General features: G+C 39.5%; 1 protein-coding gene across 1 annotated transcript in view; it reads left to right on the forward strand.

Moving 5' to 3' along the window:
- Nucleotides 1-27546, forward strand: part of adgra1b (adhesion G protein-coupled receptor A1b) — a 175864-nt gene that overhangs the window by 61962 nt on the left and 86356 nt on the right. The window lies entirely within an intron of this gene.

A 27546-nucleotide genomic window follows, 5' to 3' on the forward strand; every position in this document is an offset into this window, starting at 1 on the left:
CATGTCAGAATTTAGTGTGCTATTTGAGGGAAATTTGGACTGCACAGTGCTCTTTCACCATTTCCATGGAGACTATAACATAGCAGCTGTACAGGAGATCAAAATGTGTGTGGCAGTGTCATGGATTTTAGGTTTGCTACAGTTTATTATGTATTGACACCTTGCTTTGTTTTATTGGCACACTCTGCATCCAGACCTTTGAAGTTGGCAGCAACAGCAAGGTGTGCGAGAGCAATGTGTGTGTTGGGTGAATCATTGCCGGGGTCTGGAGGGGTGGCTTGTTTTTATACGCTTTTCAGGCCTAAATTACAATTTAGGTGACACATTTAGTGTCAGAAATGACATTACTGCACACACACACACACACACATATATATATATGTAAATATAACCATAACTGCAGTAGTGTTCTTTCTGTTTTAAAAACACTTTATAAATGACCCTGTTCTGAGATTATATAAAGAAAAAAACTGTGTGGCTGTGCTCTGAATGTGTGTGTGTGTCTTTGTGTGTTCGTGGTCTTAATCTGTAGTCTGGGAATGTAGGCCACTCCCTCTGATGGATGCTGTGTCCTTGTCTCTCTGTCACCCTCAATCAGAACTTTCCCATAGCCCTCCTGTGGGCCTGTCCCAAATGACAAATCCTCCTTTGCACTGCCCCTACATATGCAGGAATTGGGGGCGGGGAGGAACACCACCCTAGAGTGGCACAGAGACAGAACCCTGGTGTGTTATTTCAATATTTATATCACCTGACCAGCATGTGTGCTTTGGTATATGTTTATGTATTGTTCACCTGTATAGTTCCGGGGCTGTGCAACAGTGCCATGTTATATGATTAACTAAGCAGGTGGCATCGGTGCAATGCATTCGCATGCGGCTGCTTGCTGAGCTGAAGACAAAGCAGTGGCGGTCTCCCGCGGCAACCAGCCTGCCAGGAGCAAGCTAGGCTTTTCTGCAGAACAAACGAGCCAGGTGGCGATGTGATGCAGCAGAATTTCACAGGATGTCCAGTGTAGGAGAGTGGGCTGCTGTTTTGATTGAGACAGATGGGAGCTAGAGCAGATAGTTGAGTTCCATTTAGCTCATTAAAACCTGTCCCTAGAGTAGCAGGGCAACATGCATATGCAGCACTGGGCATAGTAAACTGTATCAGCATGTGGAATAGTTTTTTTTCTGAGTACTAGTGTTTTCTTTCACTATGTAAAAGAAGCATGATTTTACATTTATTACTGGATGCTCTGCAGTAGACTATGAGTGAGTGAGTATCAGATTACAATTCAGATTCCCAAGAACTAGGCTGTCAACTTGACTGAGCATTTTTTTGGACGTAAATGCAGAATGTAAATGTTCCTCTTGCTTGTTTGTTTTGTTTGTTTGTTTCCTACAAACCAGTTTTTCTCAGCCTAAAGGAGCGAGATAGTCTAAAAGCATGCATGCAAGTAAATAACAGTGGCTAGTGAAACGGCAAGTGGCCATGGAAATGAATGTCTGCAAGGCTGCAGTCTATAGCCTCGCTGTAGCATGGCCAAACAGCTAAACTAACTACAACATGCTTTCTAAACTAACCAATCTAGCAACTTAAAGATTAGGTGATTGTTAGCTTATTGAGAAATAAACCTATTGAACATGCATGTCAGGTATCTTTCTGTAATAAGCAATGTGCCCATATTAAGTAATTTCTGTCAAGGTTGCAAGGTTTTATGGTAAGGCAGTTCAGTGCACATCAGCTTATATTTCAGAGAATCCAGTGGCATTCGAGAGACATGCTGGGTTGGGAACACTTTTGGTTACCACAGGGTGCAAGAACGTTCATTTCCCATTGATTCCCATCTTAGACTAGGAGTTCCTAATGTAGGCATGACATTGGCTACAGAATGACAACGTGGCTTAAGTTATTTGACCCCCTGAACCCTAGTCTTATTATCCAGTTCTTAATGCTTTCCTAATAGTTTCCTAATGCAGAAACTATTGTGAATTATTTGGTAAATGTTAATACATTTAATACAAACAAATACATACAAATGTTAATAGTCCTACAGGGTTCTATTTTTGGGCCTATGATACTGATGTTTATTATGACAATAATGTTAAAATGAAAGTAATAAAGTGCTGGCTTACACACAGGGGTTACACTAAGGGGTGCGGTTACGTAAGTAGATTTAGATCTTCCTATTGATATTTTCTAGATTGCATTCTTTGAATTTGGTTAATGTTACCATTTTAACAGCCCTGCTAAATATGTATTGGCTTGCTTTAGTAGAGCAACAACATATGTTATTATTATTATTGAAAAAAGTAGTGTGTACCATAACAAATCTTCACATTTTAAGTTGTGTAAGGTTATGTTAATTACAGTCACAAAAATGTGACTACTGCAGTGCAGAATCACATTAGTAATGGAGAAGAATACAAAATAATTCAAAATAAAGCTCTCCTGCTTTGGAAGTTAAGGAAAGACCTTGATCAGTGCCCTCCCTCCTCAACTACAAGCCCCTTCCAGTGATTAGCAACCTTGTCTAACAGCAGGGAGAGAGACTCAGACATAGGAGTAGACACAGAAAGTGAGACAGAGCGAGGAGAAACAGACACAGGGAACAGCAGCAGGACTGCAAGGGTAAACTTGGTAACTAACAGGCCCCTCCAGTTACTGCCGACTTGGCGCGCTGACTTGCCTCTCCATCAGCATTGCTGGCGCACACACACACACAAGTCCATTTGGGACTTTTCCACACTTGTAATTAACCTTAACTTCTCTTTTGTGTAGGCAATAATGGCAGTCTATGCATATAACTAGATGTATATATGACATTTAAACATCAAAATACATGGATTCAGTCAAATTCCAATGACTAATATCACTGGCAATCTGACCACTAATAATTACCTTATTTGGCCATGTAGAAGTGAAGTTGGGAAGATGTGAGTCAATGACTCTATGACAGTTTATAGTGCAAGTCAGGGTTTCCACACTCTCTGTAGGTCCTATAGCGCTGTTTCTTCTACTAGCTCCACCTTGTGATGAGATGTGGAGAAGTTGCTTGTTTACCTTAGCTTGTTTCATTTCAGGCCCAGATTGCGAGTCTTTTCCAGTGCTAGAAAAAAGAGGCAAGTAATTCTGGACAGAGTTCAACAGACAAAGGGAGAACAGCCAGTAATCGGACTTGATTTCATACACGTTCACAGGATTTGGGATATTGTCCAAAGTGACACATTGCTAGGACAGATTTTGTCTTGATAGCATCCATATCCTCCTTTTTTTCTTTTCTGTCTTTCTCTTGGTTGATGTGATTTGAAAGATTCTGCCACGGCATACTTTGCCAGTGGCTTTGACTTTAAAAGCTGTCACCTCCATCAAAGCATCAGAAAATAAAATGCCCAAAAACAAGTCCCTCGTGACTTCTGTGTCAGAAGACTCTCAGGGGAGGAAGAGTGTGAGTGTGCTTGTGCTTTACTCTGCACAGCTCAGTCTAAAGCAAAGACATGCATTCGGGCTTGGTATTCAGCTCAGACATAAACAGAGAAATTAGGCCACAAAACACATTCAAGCTAATACACCTGTGCAGTGTGCATGCAGAACCTGCTGCTACAATTATAAAGATGTATATTCTATATTTATAACATATTGAAACCTGCAACATTGGCAGGTTTCAATATATAATCTGTTGCATGCTTTTTGTCCTAATTTGTTTAAGGCATAGTTGTGTCATTGCTATATAGCAGAGTTCAAGTAAAGAGTTACCAGTTTCCTGTGCCCACTTCTGACATTGATTTAACAATGACTCATTGTTGCTTAGATGCACATGTATAAACTCAAACAAAAATATCTCCAGTCTTAAAATCAATGGGACAAAAAACATTATAAAGCTATAGAAAGATACAATTACAAATGCATTACTTCAAGCTCTTGTTACAGAGTTGAATTTATGAGTCTTAATCACTATTGCACCAGCGTAACCAGTGACTACAGAGTTTCTGTAGTACATTTGCATTTGTCAGGTTTGAACAAAGACAGTCAAACACAGAAATATGACACAACTTTTCCCAGTGATGTGTTGGCTTTTGCTTGGGTGAATAAAGCTTGTTTGGATGTTAAGGGTAAACAGTTTCCATTGATAGTCTGTGTTTGAATTCCACCTCAGTGAAGTCAGACTTTAGTTTCATCCTAGAAAAAAAGAAAGCCGAATGAAACATGATTCTGCTTTCTTTACAAGCACATAAAAGAGATGCAACATGGACATGACTGGAAAACAGCCTTTCATAGAGGGTTGATGACAAAAACAACAGTCAACACACAATGTGGACATAATTCATATCAACTCATGTCTGAACATTGTCCAAACTCCCAACTCTTAAAGGGCAATACAATCAGTACTCAATAGGTAATTGGAAAGCATGTCTCTGAATTGCATGATGGAAACTGGAGACAGAATGTACTATAAAATGGTTACTGTGCAGAATGAAGAGAACTTCAGTGTTCACACAAGGAGTAAATTAAATTTTCAAAAATTACTGGAGTTCAGTCAAGGGCACCATGTTCAAAAGATAATGAGAGTTTGTCAACAGAACAACGTCTAACAGAAAAAGTCACAGAACAACCACTAATGAAATGGACACTGAAAGTCGGGATGCATGTTCAGAATCAGCCTGTTTTTGTCCAAACAGACAGCAACTACAACTTGCCAAATTATTATTTTGATTTTCTTTTGCTTTTTAAGTAAGGGCTATAAAATGGGCCAAACAAAGTCAGATATTGGCCAGTTTGATTGTAAAGTATATAGCCATAAAAAGAGTTAGCCATAAAAAAAGCATCATTGGTACAGTTTTGACTGAAAGCGGTACAGATGTTTCCAGTAGTGATATTGAAAACAATTGTGCAGTAGAACCCTTAGTCAAATGATCATGTTTACTATATGTGCAAAAGTTTGTAGACACCCTTTCTAATGCGTGCATTTAGCTACTTTACGTTGCACCCATTGTGGAGCTGTGGATCAGTTGAACTGTGCTCTCTGGAATGCTGGTGCTCCATCCAATGCTTTTGGCATGAGTTAGAGAGTTGGGGATGAGATGGGGTGGTGATCATCCAACACCCTGACCTTACTAACGCTCTTGTCACTGAATGCAATCAAATCCTCACAGCAATTCTCCAAAAATCTAGTATAAAGCCTTTCCTGGACAGTAGAGACAGTTACTCCAACAAAAGCAGAATACAGTCCTTTTAATTCCATTAATTTCAAAAGAAACAATGAATGAGCAGGTGTCCCAATTCTTTTATCCATATATTGTACATGACATTCATGATGTGTCTTTGAAAGAGGTGAAGAGCAACTTTTTAAAGAAATTAATGAATGAGGTTGGAATATGTTTGCATGAGAGTTTGTACTGTTAAATAAAGCCTCCAGCACATTCAACATCTAACGCTTCAAATCTTTATATATAGTATATAGCCGATCTGTACTTGAAGCAAAATGTGGCAGAATATTATAAAAAAAAACTGTCTATAGATTGACTGTCACAGCCCTTCACTGGTACAACAGGGTCAAACACACAATATTTATTGCCCATGACAAGGTGTTCACAAGATATTACTGGTAGATCCTGTTGTTTTCTACTGGCACAACAAACAGTATGAACAGTATACAGGGTATTTTATTTATTTTATTACTGGTCTCTTATTTGAGAAGTCTTTCAGGTATGGTGTGAAGATCACTATATATTTTCTTCACTGTTTTTGGTCAAGCTGGATAAATGTGACATAAAATCTCCTTTCCTTACTTGTGGATTACTCAGGATCAGGATGTTGTGTAAAAATACAACAAATCTCATTTGACAAAGCATTAGATATATTTGATAGCTATGACTTAGTTTTAATGCATGCTGGTGTGGCTTTAAATTTCAACATCTGGAACTGTTGGAAACTCCTTTTTAGGGAACTCTACCTGATAGAGCTGCCCAAGGAGGACAGTTCATAGTGCTGATGGATAAAGGAGGTCTCACGTCTTTATTGGCACTCTAAAAAAAACAATAAGTGTTTGCAGCCGGAGAAGGTGCTGTACTGGCAGAGGAGGCTGCTAATGTTGCGTTTTCAGAAGTCTATGCACACAATGCACACATTTTCCTGTTGATCACACAGGTTACTAGCAGCTCACTTGGAGTTGTCAAAATCTAACCAACTTTGTCATGGAAAAATCACTATGTCTGGATATCAGCAGTATAAAGAAAGTGATGCATAACCACAATCCATAACATCATGGGGTCAGATTATGTGATTGAGCAGTTAGCTGACTTTTCAGCAAAGAAGGAAGCAAATGCCCTAGTGTCACTGCAGGGTCTTGGTGAGGGACTGGGTTTTTTCACATGTAAATGCTTAAATTGTAAGGACATGTAGTTGAAAAGTTTAATATGGAAAAGAAAAACATTGAATGCATATTACTTTCATGTTGTAATCTTTACACTAAGAGCAGCTCTATGCTTTGTAGTTCATGGAGAGGTTACAGCTTTTTGTCGGTTTTGTAGCATTGAGGGAAAATGAATGTGATAGCATATTTCCAAAATGTCTTGTAAACATAGCAAATTGGTCCTTCTTGGCTTAAAAAGTTATTTTACTGGCACAGGTGATTGCAAATGTTCCAAGTTTTAATTGTCTTAGTGAAAAGTGCCCAAGAGAAGTTTTTATTAGTCTTTAAAGAATCCAGATTTTTCTTTTTTACAATGAACAAGAATTACTCAATAAAGCAATGAAAGAGCTAGAAAAAGCATTCCGAAATGAAGCACTATAGCTCTGTAAATCTAATTAAATACTTTCAGTTTAATGAACACAAACAACTGTGCAGTTAGTTTTACACTTTCTTCAACAGAAATAATTTAGCAATAGGATGAAAGCATAGCAAAAAATATATGCATAGTGTTTCTTTAGAATATTCTGCTGTCCTTCATTTGTATCTTCAGATTTGTTAATGGCTCATTCATGATTGAATGACATGATATGTTTATTTTATTAATGATCAAGAACACCTCAAAATCAAAGAAACTATAATCAAAGACAACTATACATATCATTAAAACAGCTATTACGCTGAATAAAATGGTCCACATAAAATAGTATTTACAGCATCAAAATTTAGTCCTGAATGGGAAATAGTTGAGTTACTTAGTCATCTTACAAGTGTCTATACAAAAATTTCAGAAGGGACACTTGTGAGATTACTGTGGTCTTTATTTTAGGAGACACATTTGAGTAGCGGGAGGTTTATGTTATAGTTTCCTTTTTCTTCATCTGATCTTGTCTAGGATATTACTGCAGAGATATTAAGGAGATTTTTTAGTTTTCTTTACTCTGGGTAAACGCGTCCTCTTTAGAAAACAGTTATAAGTTCTACGCTTATTATTGCACAGCTACTGCTTGATTGTTTACTTTAACATATTCATAGAAAAGCAAAGCACGCACAACATGTAGCAAGTATACAAGTTAGAGCACATTTTGTTGTTTTATTTTACAAAATAAATCTATTAAGAAATGCATGAAAAATCCATCCACCCAAAGATTTGTGTCCACTTGGGCATAAGGCAGGCAGGAGTATCTCCTGGACAGGGCTCCAGTCCATTGCATTGTACCACACACACCCATTCAGTCACACATTGACACCCAGACACAATTTAGCATTGACGATTTACCTACTCTGAGTTTTGGGAGGTAGGATGTGCCTCTACGTTTATTTCCTATACAGGTTTTACTCACTTATTTTAACTTAGGAAATCAACAAAACACACACACACTAAAAATGTGTATGTTTGTGTGTCTGGGGGGAGGTGTGGGCTCTGAGGTAATAGAGGGAATGTGAGGGCTTTTCCACCTACTTATCTGTCTGCCTGTTTTGGTGTGTGTGTGTGTGTGTGTGTGTGTGTGTTTGTGTGTGTCTGTTTGTGGTCAGGATTCTTCCCCTCTGCAGAGGAATATTAAAAATGTATTTCGCTGCCTCTCTGACTCTCTCACTCTCACACCAGTGCTGGGAGGAAACAGCACAGAGAGCTGCAAGATGCTGAAGGCTGAAAATGCACTCCCTCTCTCAAGCCCAAACAGGAATAGAGCGAGAGGTGGGGGGTGGGGGTTTGTAGGTGGGGGGAGAAGGGACCACATATATAGCAGACTGAGAGAAAGAAAAAGAGTAGAGTGGAGAGTACTAACTGCATCCAAATATATACTATTTTAAAAGTCTTGTGTGTAGGTATGACAGAGAGAGAGAGGGAGAGAGAGAGAGAGAGAGAGAGAGAGAGAGAGAGAGAGAAGCAGATAAAACAAATGAAATCTGTCCAGTTAGACTAAGCACAGGGAGTCACTTTAGCTATATTACAAGCTAAAGTCCATTTTTCCCAGATGCAGTTGGATCTGGACTTATTCACTGATAAAGTTGATAAAGTCGCATATTTATTGGTTTGGTTGATAATTCCACAAATAAACAAATTAAAAACTTGTGACATTTCAGTGGTTTCATGTTCTTAACTCTTTACAGACAGGACAGATTGGCCACAATTCTCAGCTTTTATAACAGCAGCACATGCTGAGCTGGTAAACGAATGCATTGCACCATTATGGTTCAAAACATGCATTCAATTCTGGCTTGTTATAACATAACAAGTGACTGTCTGTCACTGCACCCAAAACAGCTCCAAATAAACCACAAAGTAAGTACAGTCATGAAGTCCACTGTGCTGTGTGAGAGCACATTTTTTTTATTTCATTGTGATAATTAGGGCTGTGTATTGGCAAGACCCTGGCCATTTGTATATGTATCATGATACTGGGGTTGCAATGTATATTTTGCGAGATATTGCATTACTGTGAACAAGGTGATATATTGTGATTTTTATAAAGTAAGAAAGTTGACTTTTTATGCAATCAGAACAGTGGGATCTGAATACTATCTAGCAGTCAGAATTAACCACTGTCTAACACCAATCAGTGCATGTAAACTATTGATTAAAAATCAATACTGTATTCTTGAAAATCTACATAGTATTACGAAACATAATATTGTGGTCAGTTGAGCTAGGGCATAGTATAAGGCAATCAGGCCTAAGAAAGTATGCAGCAGAGCAGTTCATGTTTGACAATATGACAGTCCTTGTCTGATAGTTAAGCACTAAAACTATGGATTTTTTTTTTTTAGATGAGCTTAGCTATTGGCATTTCTAGCTCTTGATTCTGTATTGCTGCCAGGCCAGATCTTTTATTTTTTATTTTTTGGTTAATTTGTCTTTGTAATAACCTATAGTTGCCAATAGAGCAAACAGCCCTGTGCCCTGCAAGGACTCACATGCAGTTTATCATCAAATTAGCCACTTCTGAGATTCCAATCTAACAATCATTGTCATTACAGTCACATGGCAACATATTAGATATATGTTTGATACAGGAGCACATATGAAGTGGCTCACATCAGATTTGCATTGGTGGTGTCAGGGTGTATCCTGTGTCCTTCCATGCAGAGAGCCTTGACAGGTAGAGAGTTTCTTTGTGCACATAGCAAAGTTTCAGCCAATTCTCCTTCTTAACTCTTGTGTCAAAAAGCTTACAATTTAGAATGACCCCAACATTGGAGAAAGTAAAACATTGCCTTTGTTCATACTTCCGTGAAAGCTGTAAATTACCAGGGTACATAGATGTCTAAGGTGTACATCACCATAGACACAGAATTTCAAGATTACACAAGAGTTAAAAGGCCTTCATCACCCACCTCTGTTATAGACAGACCCTCTTTTTGGGTCATTTGATCCAGTATTCCATCATGCATGTCCTGATGCTAACTGTGTGCTGCATGACTCTGTAGATCCCGCTCTCTCTCTCTTTCTCTTTTCGTCTGGCCCTCAGGCCTACAGCCATTGTCAGTGACATGGATGCTTGTTGATGCCTGTGGCAGCGAGCCTGTCATGAAGCAGCAGCATGGCGGAGCGAGGACCGCTGCCACAGCTGTCTCATACTTAGAGTCTGATTAAGAGCCATATTTTGACAGCCATGCTGCAGTGTTTATTCTCGTTCATACAATTTCAAGCCCCAATTCAGTAATAGTCTACATTAATTACTGAATGAACAAACTCATTTATTCAGTCTGTCAGTCCTAACATTTTAATCAGTTTTTGACTTGGAGTGAAAGCAGTTCTTGGGACGTCCTCAAGATCTCAGCAAGGAACCAGCAGGGGTCTTCATATCAAGAGTATGCACATTAACAGTGGTAGCTAGATCTGAGAGTCAATTCTAGAAAGAGTTGATTCGCCGATTCCAGGGATATTCACGTTTGTGAGAAATTCGGCCATTACTATCTATATGTCTTTCTGCAACACATACAACACTGATAGTGGGTGACATTTTAGGATTGTTGGAGATATTGTTGAAGCATCTTGCGGCCTGCTTATGGGCTGAACTTGCTAGGATGGCAAATTTCAATGATTTTTGAACTGTTTTTAGATCTTTTTACATCCATTAGCAGACTGAAGATATGTTTCTTCAACCTTTATGAAGGCCTCAGAGGTGACGCCACTCCCTTCAACAATCAGGAGGAAACCAAATGAAATGTCTGAGGTTTAAATAATATGGGCTCCTCCAAAATCCTCTCGAACCATGGTCTAATCATTTGCAGCTAAAATTAGATGCATCACATTTTATTGCATTCCTGTTGATTACATTTTACAAGTGCAGCTACTTCAATTCTATTTATTTAGTTATATTTCCTCCACCTTTCAGTTTTGTATAGATCAAATGGCCATATGTTTAAATGTTTTTATTGGATGTGCTCATTCATTCACAGGACTGTTCATTTAATGAACTGGCCATATTTCAGTTTGGACAAAGTGGAAAACAATGTAAAATGTAAAAGTGTGTTATTAAAAAAGGTGGCTGAACCATCTACCTATCGGAAGTATTTGAGAGAGGAGACATGATAGAACAGCTTAAAAACACACACCAGAATACATCATACAGAACGAATAAAATAGGGAGACAAAATAAAGTCTTCCTAATGGTTTGCAGCCATTACCTGTCCTTTATAGAGGCATCCAGTCACCCAAAAAAACCTTCACAAACAAGGTTGGTGTAACCACTGGAGATAATCTTGTTTAAGCCGAAAATGTACAATAGCACTGGTGGAGGGAAAGGGCTGAAGTGGAGGGAGCTGTCTAGAGGCTCAACAGGGGTTCCAGAAACTCCTGCTATGATCTGCACATAATATAGTGCACATGCAGCGATTCTGAAATAAGGATTTACAGATTTGCATGATCTTCTTTTTAGTTTACCTGAGCACATCTCAGACTCCCGGTAAGCAGCCTGGTAGGCAAACAATGTCTCTGTCTTCATCAGGCAGGCGATGTCAGTGACCTATGCATGTTGCAAGTTGGGAGGGAGAAGATAATTGACAACTTCTCCAACAATCATATTAGTCATCAAATTAAATTTATAATTTAGTTTAAATTTTCATCAGTACTTCTTTAGTCAATGACAGAAAATATCATTCAAACAAAGTAAAAAGATTATTTATCATATAGAACATAAACAGTTTTTCTTTTTACTTTGTTACAACTTATTTTTTTTATTTAGGAACAATATAATATTTACTATTACATCCGAGTATAGTTTTCACTTAGGCCCAAAGCTTAGTGTATTGTGGGACATCCATTGGTTATGCCGTTCCTGCATGCACACTCCGCATGGTCAAATCATTGACATTGTCACATTGAGTGATTGAATCACTGATGATTACTGTTGCAGTCCATTTTTACAGAAAGTCCCAACATCCTGGCCTGCGCTCAAAGTGTTTCCATGGAGCCGCTATATCTTAAGGTGAGAGACACAGGATGCAAAATTACCCAGACGCAGAACATCCCAAAGTCGTAAAACTGCCTGAAAGTAGGGAGAAACTGAAGGTTAGAGATGCCTCTCAGGAGAGTAGGATTAGAAACACTGGTGCTCTTTAGTCAGTGAGTAGCATTCTGCTTGAGGGTACAGTATACAAACGACCATGGCTTAATGTAATAAACTCTAAAATCCAGACAGGCTGACAAACATGATTACTGGACAACTCTTTTATTCGACACTCTTTAGTCCTGCAGTGGTGCGTTTTATTCTCCCTGTCCATCTCTGGCCACTCCCTTCCTCTTTCTCTGTCCCTCTTTCCTTTCTTCTTTTTTGTGTAGTATGGAGCATCTGGAGAGTTAGCCTGCTCTGTCTGTCCTGCTCTCCGTCTCTCACGCTCTCTTTCTCTCTGTCCTACCCCCGTCTGCTCTAGGCTGCTGTCCTGTTAATATGTTGGTGTGTGTGTGATGGTTTGTGTGTGTGTTTATGTGTGTGTGTGTGTGTGTGAGAGAGAGAGAAAAAGAGAGAGAGAGAGAGTGTGTGTTTAAGGCCTGGGAGAGTTCATTAAAGCTGCATGTGTTGAGCACAAGCATTCTGCAACCGCCTGCTGGTCAAACACATTTCTTTCTTACAACAAATGTAAACACTCTCTCTCTCTCCCAGTCTTTCTCTCTCTTGGGCACCCCTGGTCAAATTCCATGCCTTGATCATTTTAAAGATGCTGTTTATTTGCTCAATTTAACATACTGAGGAACGGTTAAAACAGAGTGCTTGGCACATTTAATATGTTAGGCTTAATTTTTCCTGCATGTTAAATTCGGCACATAGATGCAAATGATGCCATATAATTAGCAAAACAAAAATGCCATATTTTAGTTTGTTTGTTGCGGAGGATTTGTACATGAAGCACTCCACAGAGCCAGGAGTGCAGCAGCCCCCCCCCCTCCAAAACAGGGGATTCTGAACCACTAATTACAGTAACACCTCATTTTTTAGGAGATGGCAATGATTCCCTGTTACTGTCTGTAATTCATGGCTGCTGTCAGGAAATCAAAGCTGTTGTGTGATGTAATGGTTCATTATCGTGTCAGATTATGAAGGAATCAGTGACATGCGACTCATGAGTCTGATTTGCATACATCTATACAAGCGGCTATTGGACCTTTTTCTCTGTACACACATTCCCACAATACATGATCAGAACTAATAAAAAAAACAAAAAAAAAACAAACAGACATCAACCAAATCCAAGACTACTCATGATCTCCTAGTCTTCCCACTCCTACTAATGAAGACACTGACCCATATCCATCCCCACCCCACACCAACTGAGCTGTTTTCTTTAATTACTTACTGGTTAAGTAACCCAATTACAGGTTCGACTTGCTCCAGTTTATCTTCAAAACCAGAAAATTAAAACTCCTCAACATCTGTCTTCCTCCACTCATCTCTGATAAACACACACACACACATACACTAACGAGAGAGGGGGAGAGAGCGAGTGAGAGAGAGGGATCAAAATAGAGAAAGAGAGAGAGTTATTCGTTGCTGCAGGTCCCGTGATAGAGCGAGGATGTTTTCCACTTGCTGTGCGATTTTTGAGCATGTGGGCCATCTGTGAGCTTCAATTAAAATTCTTAGATAAACTCGACTGGAATGCCACAGAGCCAGGAGTGCTGCAGCCCTCACCCCCCACCCCCACCCCCCCTCCCCTAAAGCAGGGGATTCTGAGCCACTAATTACAGTAACACCTCGTTACTTTTTAACTGCTGTTTTTTAGGAGCTGGCAATGATTCCCTGTTACTCTCTGTAATTCATGGCTGCTGTCAGGAAATCAAAGCTGTTGTATGATGTGATTGTTCATCATCGTGTCAGATGACAAAGAAATCAGTGGCATGCGACTCCCGGGCAGATGTGTATTATCCATTTATCCCCACCAGATGAGTTTATTTGAGCATGTTTATGGTTTTATCTTTTATGATGCCATGTGTATGTGTATGGCGGTTATGCAGCAGTATGCTCGTGCTGTAGAAAGGACAGCATATTATCAAAATGAAGGAGGTCACATGTGCATGAACACTAGCATACCATGGCTATCCTCACTTAATTCCAGTGTGGTACTGTAATAGGATGCCTTCTTTGTCATCCTAGATATTAATATATAATAAATAGATAATGAGTGATACTTTTAAATAGTGGAAATCTTTAGGAACTCCATCCATGAAGTGTCCGTCCATATAAAGTTCTGCTGTCAAAAATCTGCTGTTAGAGCTGCAACGGGAGGACCAGCTGCATATTATTGCCTATGGATTTAGGATTTGGGATTTGGTGTCCCAATACTTTTGCCCAGATAGAGTATATCTCTCTTAAAAATGGTCTGTCTGTGGCATCACTCCAACCATTTGTAGCACCTTCATTTGTAAGAGTGAACATGTTAATATATACATAATGTTTTCTTTCCCCATTGTGAAGACGTGAGCGTTTTGGTCCGACAGCACTAATTTGCCGACTATATACCTGACTTAATTGAAATGTGTCAGGTTCCCACTCGATTCAGATGAAACTTTTTGACTCTGTTTATATGCACTAAGATTATAACTAGAAATGTTTTACACATAGTTTCTTTGCAAAAGTCTGCACAATTTTTTAAAAGGATTGTGGCATTACTTTTTCTTTTTTGGGATTTGTTCAATTATTGATGGCAAATAAATTCATTCAAGAGCATAGTTGTGAGCAAATCTTTTAACTGCAATATAAAAAACTTTTAGTTTAGAACACATTTAAGAAAATGTATAAAGAATACATTGGTGAAAGGTCTATTGTGGGAATAAGAACAACGGACAGTAACTGATCAGCTATCAACAGTAATAGTAATTTAGCTATTTGGGGCCTATGACTGTGTTTTAGACGCTCTGAGCTGGGGTTCCATTTGGAGGAACAGTTAGATATAAACACAGCAGTGTTACGCGTTGCTGTGTCGTCCATATGGCCTGGCCACCAGCCTGCTCTGGTGAACGACGAATATGGCCAGAGATGGGTTTATAATCTGCCTGATCCCTACACTCTCCCTAGAGACGCACATACTGCCCACACACACACACACACACTCGCACACACACAAACTGTCCTCCAGCTGGGCATTAAGTTGTCAGACACAAGGGATATGACCTCCATGTTATTATAATGGCACACAAACCTTCACATTATTTTTATACACACACACACACATTTTTTCTAGTACTCCATATGGATAAATGACGGTGGTAATTTTGCCCATGAGTATTTTAATGTATATGTAATGTCTTTTTATTGAAATCCATGCTTTACTGGATTGGTTTGGTTATTAAACCCATGTTTGACACCTTAGGCTGGACTGAGGCTGTGTGGTGCGCTCTGACCTGATCACATGCTATTGGGATATCAGCTGCTTGATGTGTTGATTGAAAGCCTTTGGCCATTCTGCTCGTAATACCCAACTCTACCCATCTGTTTAATGATTTCATTAATTGCTGTTTCTTCATTAGAAAGAGAAAAACAGTTTTAATAGGAAGAAGGTTATTCGACCTCATATATTATTTTGCATTTGCTTAATTATAATTTATTGTAAGCTGTGGAAAGGAAGTACTCTGTTTATTTCAAAATGTATGTTTATATATTTTTAATGTATCACATGTTTTGTGTAAGAATAGGTATTCAAATATAAGTACGTAGCTTCCATGGCATCACATTGTCTGTATGCACATGTGGAGAATGTGTACTCGTGCACAGCTTCTGTGAATCTCGGCTTTTCCCTTGAGCTGAAATAAGAGAATCTATTCTCTTTTAAAGCCTCTAATTGTCATTCTTAACCCGTAAGGCTTTCCTCAGCTACACTGGAGTGTATTGCATCATGCTCTGCACAGAGAGATGTTAAGGACAAGGGGGAGGTCAGAGTGTGTATGTGTGTGTGTGTGAGGGTGGGCTATCTGTGAGCGACCACTGGTTTAATGTTAATGTGTGCTTTTCACGTTTCAGGCACATCTCAATAGGCATGAATGCAAGTGGAATAGGCATGACAATAGGCATGAAATGTACTGTGGTGCAATGTGTCCACCCCAGACCCCCTGATCACCCCCCTTCCCCAAAATAAAGTCTAGGATTTATGCTTCCCTCTCTCCTCATCTGAAACACACTATCCTCAATTTCTATTTCTCTAAATGTTTATGGACACCTCCTCTATAAATGCATTCAGCTACTTTAAGTTGCACCCTTTGCTGACACAAGTGCAAGTGCAAACACACACAGCTTGTCTAGCCCCTGTAGAGAGGTATTGCCAATTGAACAGAACTCTCTGGAGCAGCTAAACATGATTCTATTGGCACCATGTCTAATGTCAGGTGTGGGCTAGAGGAGTATAAAGTCCCCCCCCCCAGCATTGAGCAGTGGAGCAGTGGAATTATGTCCGCTGTAATGGTGGTTCTCCATCTAATACTTTTGGGATGAGCTGGGGAGTTGAGGATGTGGTGGGGTGGTGATCATCCAATGTCCTGATCCACTAACACTCCAAGAGCATCAATGAGCCTTGGTAGCCCATGATCCTGTCATTGGTTCAGCCTTCTCTAGAGTAGTTTGGTAGATGCCGACCACTGCATACCAGGAACACCCCACAAGACCTGCCTGATGTTTTCAAGATCTTCTGACTCTAGAATCATCTAGTCGCCACAGTGTGATTCATTTTCTTATTCATGTTTCCAACACATCACCTTCAAGAACTGACTGTTTACTTGCTGCCTGATATGTAGATCCCACCCTGTGACAGGTGCAAATGGAAACAGATCATCAATTATTCACTTCTCCAGCCAGTGGTTTAATGCTATGGCTGATTGGTTAATAGTCCAATAGAAGTGGTAGAAAAATCATTGTCAGTTTTTTTTTTTATTCAATTCAAAATAACTCGATGAGGGACCGGCCTGCTGTAGCCCTTTTCCACTTGCAGCTGCAGTGCTTAACCTTTTCCCTTGCTGTAATCAATAGAGGGCTGTTGGTGTTTGTAGTCTAATCAGTGAAACAGGGCCAACGATTTGCAAGCCCTCAAAAAAGATCTCCCAGTGGAGAAGGTGAAAAAGCGGACCTCCATGCCCCTGACCTTCACTTCCATTCGAGGAACAGAGCACAGAGCATTCGCCCTCGTTAGAAATGAGGTTGTCACCCGATGATCCCATCATACAAGAAGAGCAAGCAAAGCTCTAAAAGCATTATTCATAAGTGGAATGAGAGAAAAATGAGATGATAGGAAGAAAGAGAGAATTAGAATGAAAACGAAACAAAAAAGAGAGGGATACGGAGGGAAGCATTTTGGTGAGAAACACTGTAGGTGAAAAAACACTGCAGTACCCAGGATCCTGAATGGCACAGAGAGAAAAGCTGAACTCAGGCACGCTGCATGAAAGTCACAGCAATAGCACTGTCAGAACCCCACAGCGCTTTTGTTCTCACGCCTGTTAAAGAAACTTCACTCATTTAGCAGCTGTAAAACAGCAACCGGATAATGAGATCATTTCATCCACCTACGCCCGTGTGGGAATGCTTGCCTGTGTCACATAAAATGGCAGAAATTAATATTGAATATGTTCTTCTCAGCTATAACGATTCTTGATGGCAGAATTGTCCTCCTTTTGCCTAACCTGTAGCAAGTATGTTATGAAGTAGAGGTGTAAAAATACTCCAGTGCTGCGTGACCTTCATCGGTCTGAAGGTGGGCAATCGACTACAGCACTTAATTTCAAATGTTAGAAACAATCATAGTTCACTGTAAAAACGGTTCATCAGTTTTTAACCAGTTCAGTACAGTGCTTAATGAGGGGACAAGCAGTTTGGCTGGTTTTATTTATCTCATATAACTGATATGGATGGTACAATGCAAAGCAAAATAAATAAGTTATTTATTTATTTATTTAAAATAAATTTTAAAATAAATGTTGAGTAATAAAGAAGAACGTAGAAACCTTTTAAATCCATTGTCAGGCAGCGTATCTTTAAAATATGACCCTACAATAATGCAAAAATATATATATATATTTATTTTTAAAATTCTTTATTTTTAATGAAAATCAGCGCAGAAAGATTATTCCAAGTCACTTTGGAGCATTTCTATTAGTCCACACACAATGTAAAGCACAACTGCCAGATTCAAATAATAGTAGGTGAGTAGGTAAGTGAAAAATTGCCCAAATGGAGATATGGAGATATGGATAATGGAGATAAGGCTTGGGAAAACATTTGAGGAAATTTATTTTAATAGCAAAAGTCAAATCCAATATAATAGAATCCAATTTAATTGTTTTTCTAAAAAATCATAACCAAATCAAACCATTTTGATAAGATTTACACCCTTATCAAAATACCTCTTTTTCTCTTTCTCTTACTGTCTCCAGCTCTCTCTTCTTACCATCCTTCCTGACCACCCTGGTTCGTAAATCTCTCAGGATTAGAGCTGCTGGAGCGGAGGGCCAGCAGTGCGTTTTGGGTGATTAGTACATTGTTTCATTGCTTCAAAGTGCCGGCTCTCATGCAGTCCTGCAGATTTAAAGAGGGGAGAAAAAGAAGGACAGTGGAAAGAATGAGAGTGAGAGTCATATAAAAACTGGAGTACAGCTCTTTAAGGCCACACTACTGCACCTGCGTACAGGATTGCAACGGCGTGAGATTTTTACAGTATGATAACCGCTTCCATCACGGTTTTATGGCATCAAAGTATACATAATAAAGCATATACAGTATATATCCAGTTCTTGTTCTTCTTATTATTATAAATGATTTTTTTTATCTCTATGCTATAGTTAAACTTAAAACATTTTAATGGAATTCTATGTAAAATGTCTTTCTTTTGAACATAAATAGACAAAAAGGAAACCTGCATTTGAGGTAAAGCTCTTTTTTCCAGATAATGTATATTTTTATTATGGAAAATCATTAATCAATTGGTTGTTTGTTTTTTAAACTAAGAAATTGATGGAAATCTCTGTTCTGTTGTTTTTTTTCTCTGTACCAGTATAATCAATCAATTTTACTGCTGCAACCCTACCTGTGTAGCTAAGGCCACTTTAGCGTTGCTAAACAGGCTTCTAATGTTAATACCATTTGAAGACAGAACAGTGATTTCACACGAGGAACGTACAGGCACTGACTAGACATTTAGAGTCTTATTTCTGCTCTTTTGTTGTATGCAGAGTGCGAAACCACAAGAGCAGAGCTTAATTGAGGAGTGAAGTGAGTCTTAATTAGAATTTCCTGTAATATAATGCTAATTCTCAGCACCTCTCTGCTTTGAACTGTGATCGAGGTCAGCGCCTGAAGGTTTTGTTTACATGACGTGGCAGGGCACTGGAATTCTCTCAGCAGTGCAGAATGAGTCCTGAATACATGTGTAAGGTAGGGCTGTGTGTATGAGTGCGCCTGTAATTCCCCCTCATCATTATGCTGTCAGTTTTGGCTGCCCTGCGGCGCTCGCGCTGTTAGCAGCTAATGGTGGCAGATAAACAAACGCAATAAATGCAGCTTGGCAGCACGCTCCAACGATCCAGTGAGAATTTGTTTTCTCCTGCTGCGCTGCAATCACTGGGAGGTCCTCTCAGTCTCCTACATCCGCTTCCATCAGACATTTGGGCCTGAACACTTCAATCACACCATCCTGATCACTTTATGGATTTTTTTTAGAGCATCACGGCTTTACACAGCTCAGGATGGCTTTTCAATTAAGGCATTTGGCTTCTAATGATTTCAGACTAACTCGTTCAGTATTGATTGGCTGGCCATGAACAGGTTTGGGTAGGATTTCCTGTGTTTCTGAAGACATGTTTGACCTTGAAGCATGAACATGCTCTTGATTTAGTTTAACGTGGAAAAACAAAGAAACTAACAAAAAAAACTTCTTTCTTGGTGTCCCATGCAAAAGTTTGGGTTCCTCTGGTCAGATGACACCCCCCCCCCCTTTTCTATATTGAGCGATAGAGATGATATTAAAAAAGAAATGAAATATAATCACCAGGGCAAGACTCAAGATTGATCTGCCCAAATCACATTGTTGATCTTGGTCTTTGTCTATGTGTTCTCTGACGAATTTTAAGTCAAACCAAACTAAATGTCTGAGATTGAAATGAGGCAGGCTCCTCCAAAATCCTCTCTAACCGTGTCTAATGATTGTTGAAATGAAGATCAAATGCCGCTCAAACTCATCCCAAAGGTATTGGATGGAGCACCATCATTCTAGAACACACAGTTCTATTGCTCCATGGTGGTGTGTGTGTGTGTGTGTGTGTGGACGGTTATACCTCTCTTGGCTCATGTGTTGCTGTTTTAGGGCCTCCCATTCTATTTTCAGTGCTTTTCTATGGAGCTTTTTTCAAGCTGTGTGTGTGTGTGTGTAAAATGAAATGTATTTTAAATGACAGTTTGATTTTTTTTTTCACTTGTAAAATCAACAAGATGTTATTTCAGCAAGGTTTATCCAAAGTTTTGCATAAACTGAAATATACGTAGAAGATGAGAATACACAGAGGGCCCAGAGATTAAATCACTGGTTGACCGAAAAATCTAATTTACACAATTTCCCCCTGAACCCAAACGGAGCCAATGAGCCAAGACACATTTTCTGTCTGAAATTCACTTCTTTAGCAGCTCCAGTGGCAAACGCAACAAGCAGACTTTGGATAGAAAATGTGTCTCAGCTGATAAAGAATGTTTGGGGCATGGAGGAAAATTTTATAAATTGTACATAATATTTATGTTGTTAAAGATGATAGTCACAGTGTTTTTTAATCTGCAACCACACTCATACACACACACACACACACACACACATTAATGATTTTTATACCTTTTTGTTCTGACACAAATTACACAAAGTAAACCCAGTACACTGTGTTATCTTATTTAATGCAGAGAGTATAGTATGTTCTGATGTGTTCTAATTGCACAGTCAGTATTCAAGATATGCTGGTTCTGGTGTCTGGTGAGAGCAACAGCACATTTTAACAGAATTTGAATATAGTGGAATCTGACTGGGTCTGATGAAGCCCATAACTTCAGTCAAACAAGCCAGCATAGCCAGCAATGTTAGCTTTAGGTAACTCTGCTTACATATTCTTTGCTTTCCTTATTTACATTTTTAAGGGTGAATTTAAGGTGAGAACATTCTTTCAGTGGTGTGCTGGATTGTTCGACTCACAGCTAGAGATTCCTTTATCTACATAGTTTTAAAAAAGATGATATAAAAGTTCCTCACATTCACATTTCTTTCACAAAAATTTCCAATACGCCCAATACGTAGTACCTCCATCAGAATACACTGCCAAGTTGTATTTGAATTTTCCTTTTGCGGATGTTAAATGTAAAAATATTTAATATTAATATTTATTAAGTATTGAAAATATTAAGCATGCACATTGTACATGGTGAAATCCCAATTGCTTATATTTAATGGCACTGAGCACAATACTGGAGACCGACTGTTGATATTTATGTCCTTTAGCTCCTTTAGAAGCTTGACCCCGCAAATTCATGCATGAATATTAGCTGGTGTGCTAAAATAGCGGTTGCAATGTTGGACAATATGTTGGACGATGCGCTGACAACACATTAGTGACGAGGCCGGTAGTCGGTGTGTTTTTGATGCTGTGTTTGGACTAAAGGCCTCATCAACTACCATGGTGTTAGCATGCTGGAAAATGGTCTCCCCTGCCCAAATGAACCCAATATGCTTATATAGTGTTGTGTGGCTTGACCCAAGCTACTTCCTATGTTTCCCATTTACAGAGCCAGGGCTGAGTACGAACTCCAGACTTTGATATGGATTGAAAACGTATACAGCACATTTAAATGGATTAAACACTCAACTGAAGCCTGTTTTCTTGCATTTAAATAAGTAGTGAAAAGGCTAAACCCATTTCAAGGGGAACTCTGATGTACCATGTGTTTGCGGCGTACTGCTTAGCTGGCATCAACCTTTATTTTGAAAGTTTTTTATTTTGAAAGTTTCAGGACTACACCCTTTCTATTGTCCATTTACCAGAATGTTTAGTTTTACTAATAGCCTCTGGTAGTTATGAAAGACATCCGCTGTCCAGGACCAGCTGCATTCTTCCATGTCCAATTCTACAGCAAGATCATTACTATGAATTTTTGTGGGATTTAAGATGTGTTTGCAGCTGAGACTAAACCCCTGATAAACAACACTTTCTCCCACTGTTCAATACTGCAGCACCCCTGGAGAGTGCCCTTTTCAGATGCCAGCTGCAGGTAGATGTTTTCGTGATTAACTGTAGAAAAAAACACTACACCACTAACTGTTTAGTCTGGATGTAGCGCTAAAGATTTTACCTCGCCAAGGAAGAGATTTGAGAAAGTAAATGAAGCTGCCTGATTAGGGATTTAGTGGAGGATCTTGAGTGCAGCAATTAACGCTGGGTGGCTTAGGCAGTCTACAGTGAAAAGGGGGGAGACAAAATAAACCAAACAGGCACCAAACCAGCAGAAAGCTATGCATTATTAAGGCTGAGAAAGTGGCATGCTCTTTCTGTGCAGAGTAGCACTTCTAGCTGGTTATTGCTAGGATGACATAAGGCCTTTCACAGACGGCGAGAGAGAAAAGAGCCTTGCTGTGACACACTGCCACACTGCAGCCATTCTGTTAACACAGACATCACACAGGAGAACAGTGAGCGAGGGTAAGTTGATGGTGTAACAGTGATTATGTGAGTCTTTTTTTTCTCGCAGTACGGTTTTAAACAATTACAGCAATTTGCTTTTCATTTTAGACTCTTGTTGTTAAGTAAGGATTTGATTTGATGGTGTTGAGGCCTCTTCTGAAGTAATAGGAACATCTGGTAAATGACAGTAATGATTATTTTTACCAGCTTTACCTTATGGAAGAGTGAAAGCATCTGCCTAGGCTGCTTCCAGGCATTTGTCTACTTTAATTGACTCAATTAATAGTTTGCCGTTTTTCAGAGGATGTGATTCATGGTTCTTTAGAAGCTGACTTGTGTGTGTATGTGTGTGTGAGAGAGAAAAGTGCTTTAGATGCAGGGATGATTTTAAGAATGTTTAACACATCCCTGCTATGGTTCATAGTTCATTTTCAAGCACAGCCTACTGCTTATAAAATTAAACTTATCCAGTTAAGTTAATTCAAAAGTAGTCGATTACTAGTTGTGAGCGTGTGAGTGATTGCTCATGGACTGCCGCTTTGTCCAGGTGGCATTCTTGCCCTATGCCCAATGATTCCTGGTAGGCTCAGAATCCAACACAACCCTGACCAGGAAGACAGATGGGACTTTTTTCAGCAATTTGTACTACAGTATCTCTACTATAGGATCAGACCAAACAAGATTGGCTTTTTGCTCTCCATGCACATCAATGAGCCTTTGGTGCTTATGAGCCTTGAGCACCCATGACTCTGTTGCTGGTTCACTGATTGGGCGTTTTTATGGAACACTTTTGGTAGGCACCAACCGCTGCATAAAAGGAACACCCTGCTGGACCTGCCATTTTGAGAATGTTGTGACACAGTCATCTTAAAAACTAAGTTGTGGCCATGACTTAGTAAGGGGTGAGAATGAGATAATGAAGTTGTCTCAGTTAGGCATGGTAACAAGATCTCATCTTTTCTACGACTATCACTTTCTGATCTCGCTCTCACACCTTACTAAGCCATGGCCATGACTTAATTATCTCAATCATATGCCTTACTAAGTCATGGACTTGACTTAATTATCTTGTTCCCACGCCTTACTAAGCCATGGACATGTCTTAATTATCTAGTTCCTATGCCTTATTAGGCCGTCCTACTAAGAATCGTGGCCACAATTCAGTTTTATTTATGTGAGATGTCACCAGCTGTCTAACTATAACAAACAATTTGATTGATTATTGATTATTTCATTATTGACCTCTTTTTTTGTGGGTTTGTCCGAGCTATTATGTTTCTGGAATATAGCCACTAATTTTTAATTTAAGGATGATGTAGAAAAACAAGAACAGGAACAGGAACATTCTGCTCTTTCAGTTCTTTCAGCCCAGACTCCAGTGTGGATAAGGGTCAATCTGATCTGACTTGTCTTGATCTCAATTCTGAAATATGGGTTGCTTTTAAAGAATTTATTTGCAAATAATGGTGAAAAATAAGTATTTGGTCAATAACAAAAGTTCATCTCAATACTTTGTTATATATCCTTTGTTGGCCAAACGTTTTCTGTAAGTCTTCACTAGGTTGGCACACACCGTTGCTGGTATGTTGGCCCATTCATCCATGCAGATCTCCTCTAGAGCAGTGATGTTCTGGGGCTGCGACACAGACTTTCAACTCCCTCCAAAGGTTTTCTATGGGGTTGAGATCTGGAGACTGGCTAGGCCACTCTAGGACCTTGAAATGCTTCTTACGAAGCCACTCCTTTGTTGCCCTGGCAGTGTGCTTGGGATCATTGTCATGCTGAAAGACCCAGCCACATTTCATCTTCAATGCCCTTGCTGATGGAAGGAGGTTTGCACTCAAAATCTCACAGTACATGGCCCCATTCATTCTTTCATGTACATGGACCAGTCGTCCTAATCCCTTTGCAGAGAAACAGCCCTAAAGAATGATGTTGCCACCCTCATGCTTCACAGTTGGTATGGTGTTCTTTGGATGCACCTCAGCATTCACTCTCCTCCAAACACAACAAGTTGTGTTTGTACCAAACAGTTCTACTTTTTCATCTGACCATAAGACATTCTCCCAATACTCTTCCGGAACATCCAAATGCTCTCTAGCCAAATTCAGACGCGCCCGGATATGTACTGGCTTGAGCAGGGGAACACGTCTGGCACTGCAAGATCTGAGTGTAGTGTGTTACTGACAGTAGCCTTTGTAACGTTGGTCCCAGCTTTCTGCAGGTCATTCACTAGGTCCCCCCGTGTGGTTCTGGGATTTTTGCTCACCGTTCTTGTGATCATTTTGACCCCACGGGCTGAGATCTTGCATGGAGCCCCTGATCGAGGGAGTTTAGCAGTGGTCTTGTAGGTCTCTTATTTTCTGATTATTGCTCCCACAGTTGATTTCTTCACACCAAGCTGCTTGCCTATTGCAGATTCAGTCTTCCCAGTCTTCCCAGGTCTACAATTTTGTTTCAGGTGTCCTTCGACAGCTCTTTGGTCTTCACCATAGTGGAGTTTGGAGTGTGACTGTTTGAGGTTGTGGGCAGGTGTCTTTCATACTGTTAACGAGTTCAAACAGGTGCCATTAATACAGGTAATGAGTGGAGGACAGAGAAGCCTCTTAAAGAAGAAGTTACAGGTCTGTGACAGCCAGAAATCTTGCTTGTTTGTAGGTGACCAAATACTTATTTTCCATTATTATTTGCAAATAAATTCTTTAAAAATCAGACAATTTTTTCTCATTTTGTCTCTCATAATTGAGGTCTACCTATGATGTCAATTACAGGCCTCTCTCATTTTTTTAAGTGGGAGAACTTGCACAATTGGTGACTGACTAAATACTTTTTTCCCCCACTGTATATATTTTTTCAATTAAATAAAATTTAATTAAATGCAACAGTGGCAAGGAAAAACTCCCTCAGGTCGAGATGACGAAACCTTGAGAGGAACCAAGACTCAAAAGAGGAACCCATCCTCCTCAGGTCGACACCGGATAATAATGAAAATCAAAACAGGAATAACAATAAACAATAAAACAACAATAAAACAAAACTGAATTAAGAATAATAAGACATAAGAGATAAGATAAGATAATCCTTTATTAGTTCCACAGTGGGGGAATTCTCAGTGTCACAGCAGAAAAGGGATAGCAAGACACTCAGATGCAAAAACATATATAATTTACCAATATATTCACAAAATACACACACAAAAAAAATACATAAAATAAAATAGTAAATGTGGCATCAAGCCAAACAAGATGAAAATGTGAGTGAGAATGATAAAGTCCATGCAGGCAAACAGTCAGAAGCATAATCATGCAGTGAGGTAAGGATAAATCAATCTGAGGTCCCAGTGCAGGACAGCGGGCAGGAGGGTAAAGAAGAGCCAGGTCAGGCGGAACCAGGATGGAACAGTTGGAACTGGGCATCTCAATACATGTGAAAGAGAGAGAGAAAAAACAAAAAGGCTACTTCTACAACTACTACTAAAGCAGAACTAACAGTCCATGTTTGCAGGTTTGTAAGAATTTTTTGTGTTCCATTAGGGGACGTGCATATCCAGCTCTGTTGTAAGCTTTAATGCAGGTAGACACAGTCAGTCTGTGGTTTCTTCCTGCATGCGTATGGGAACAGTGAAGATGTTCTTAGATGAGTTTTAACTGAGCAAGATATTTATTTTCCCCCCAAAAGAAACAGTCTGATTATATCAACTTTATATCTCATTAAATTAAGCAAATTAGTGTGTTGCTCCTTGACTTCTACATCTTCCAGATGTGTTTCTATTATAGATAATAAGTTTTGGTTTTCAGGCAGCCATATCTTCTGGACAGGCACAGCCATAGCAGTGGGAGCTATTCATATGTCTGTCAGTTTCCACTAGTGAATCAAATTACCCCAGAGACACAGTGAGGTGGGATTTACTCCCTCCTTCCTTTTCGCAGGCTTTGTGCAACCAATCTGTCACATTCACCCATACTCCTGAGTGAAGCTATAACGAATCCATGGTATGATATGGTCTAGTACGGCATGATATGACATGGCGCTTCTGATGATGCGAAGAGAAGGTCAGCTTGATTCGCAAAGATGACCCGGTACAGAGGTTTGCTTTAATCATAGAAATGTGCAGTGTATAATTTGAAAAAAAAAAAAGATAAGCCACAAAAGCTACTATGACCTTTTCTATGTGTAAAATGTGAAAGTCATCATGCAGTTACAAGACATAAAATAAATAAATAAAATACATACTGCAAACTTTGTAGGTTGCTCACACAGGGCTGTTTTTAGCCAAGGCTTGTTTACACAGGACGATGTCAGGATATAGATTATTATCATACTGCTAAATCAAAGCATAATATGCCTTTTTCTTCATTTCTGTACTTTTAGTTAGGTTTAAGACATGTTGTATGGTAATTGCTAACACTATAAACAATCTAGGAGTTTGTTTTTCTGACAAATTTCACTGAAATGTACATTTCCAGCACTTGTTCAGACTAGTACAGTGCCTTTCAGTTGAATTAATTATATTGAGAATTTGACTTTTATATCTTCTTGAACTTATGATTAAGACTTTTTTCCACTTAAGACTTTACCTTTAAGCCTTCTTCTCTGTTGACCTAGAGGCCTTTGGCTAGAAAGGGCATACTTTGGACCAGTTCAATTTGTTCTGGACGGCCCAGTTTGACAGCTGATAAGCTGGACAAATCACTATTAGGGAATTGAGACTACCTGAGGTAAACCAAATGGGGCAGTGGTGGCTCAGCGGTTAGAGCGCTGGGATATCGATAACAGGGTTGTGGGTTCGATTCCCAGGCTCGGCAAGCTGCCATTGTTGGGCCCTTTACACTCTCTGCTCCCCAGGCGCTGGAGTTGGCTGCCCACCACTCTGGGTGTGTGTGTGTACTCACTGCCCCTAATGTGAGTGTGTGTTCACTACCAGATGGGTTAAATGCAGAGGACACATTTCGCTGTACAGTGTACACTGTACAGTGACAAATACGTGCACCTTTATTTGCCCTCACAGCAAGAGCTTTTT

The sequence above is a fragment of the Salminus brasiliensis genome, chromosome 4 (assembly GCF_030463535.1).
Source record: "Salminus brasiliensis chromosome 4, fSalBra1.hap2, whole genome shotgun sequence".
Lineage (NCBI taxonomy): Eukaryota > Metazoa > Chordata > Actinopteri > Characiformes > Bryconidae > Salminus > Salminus brasiliensis.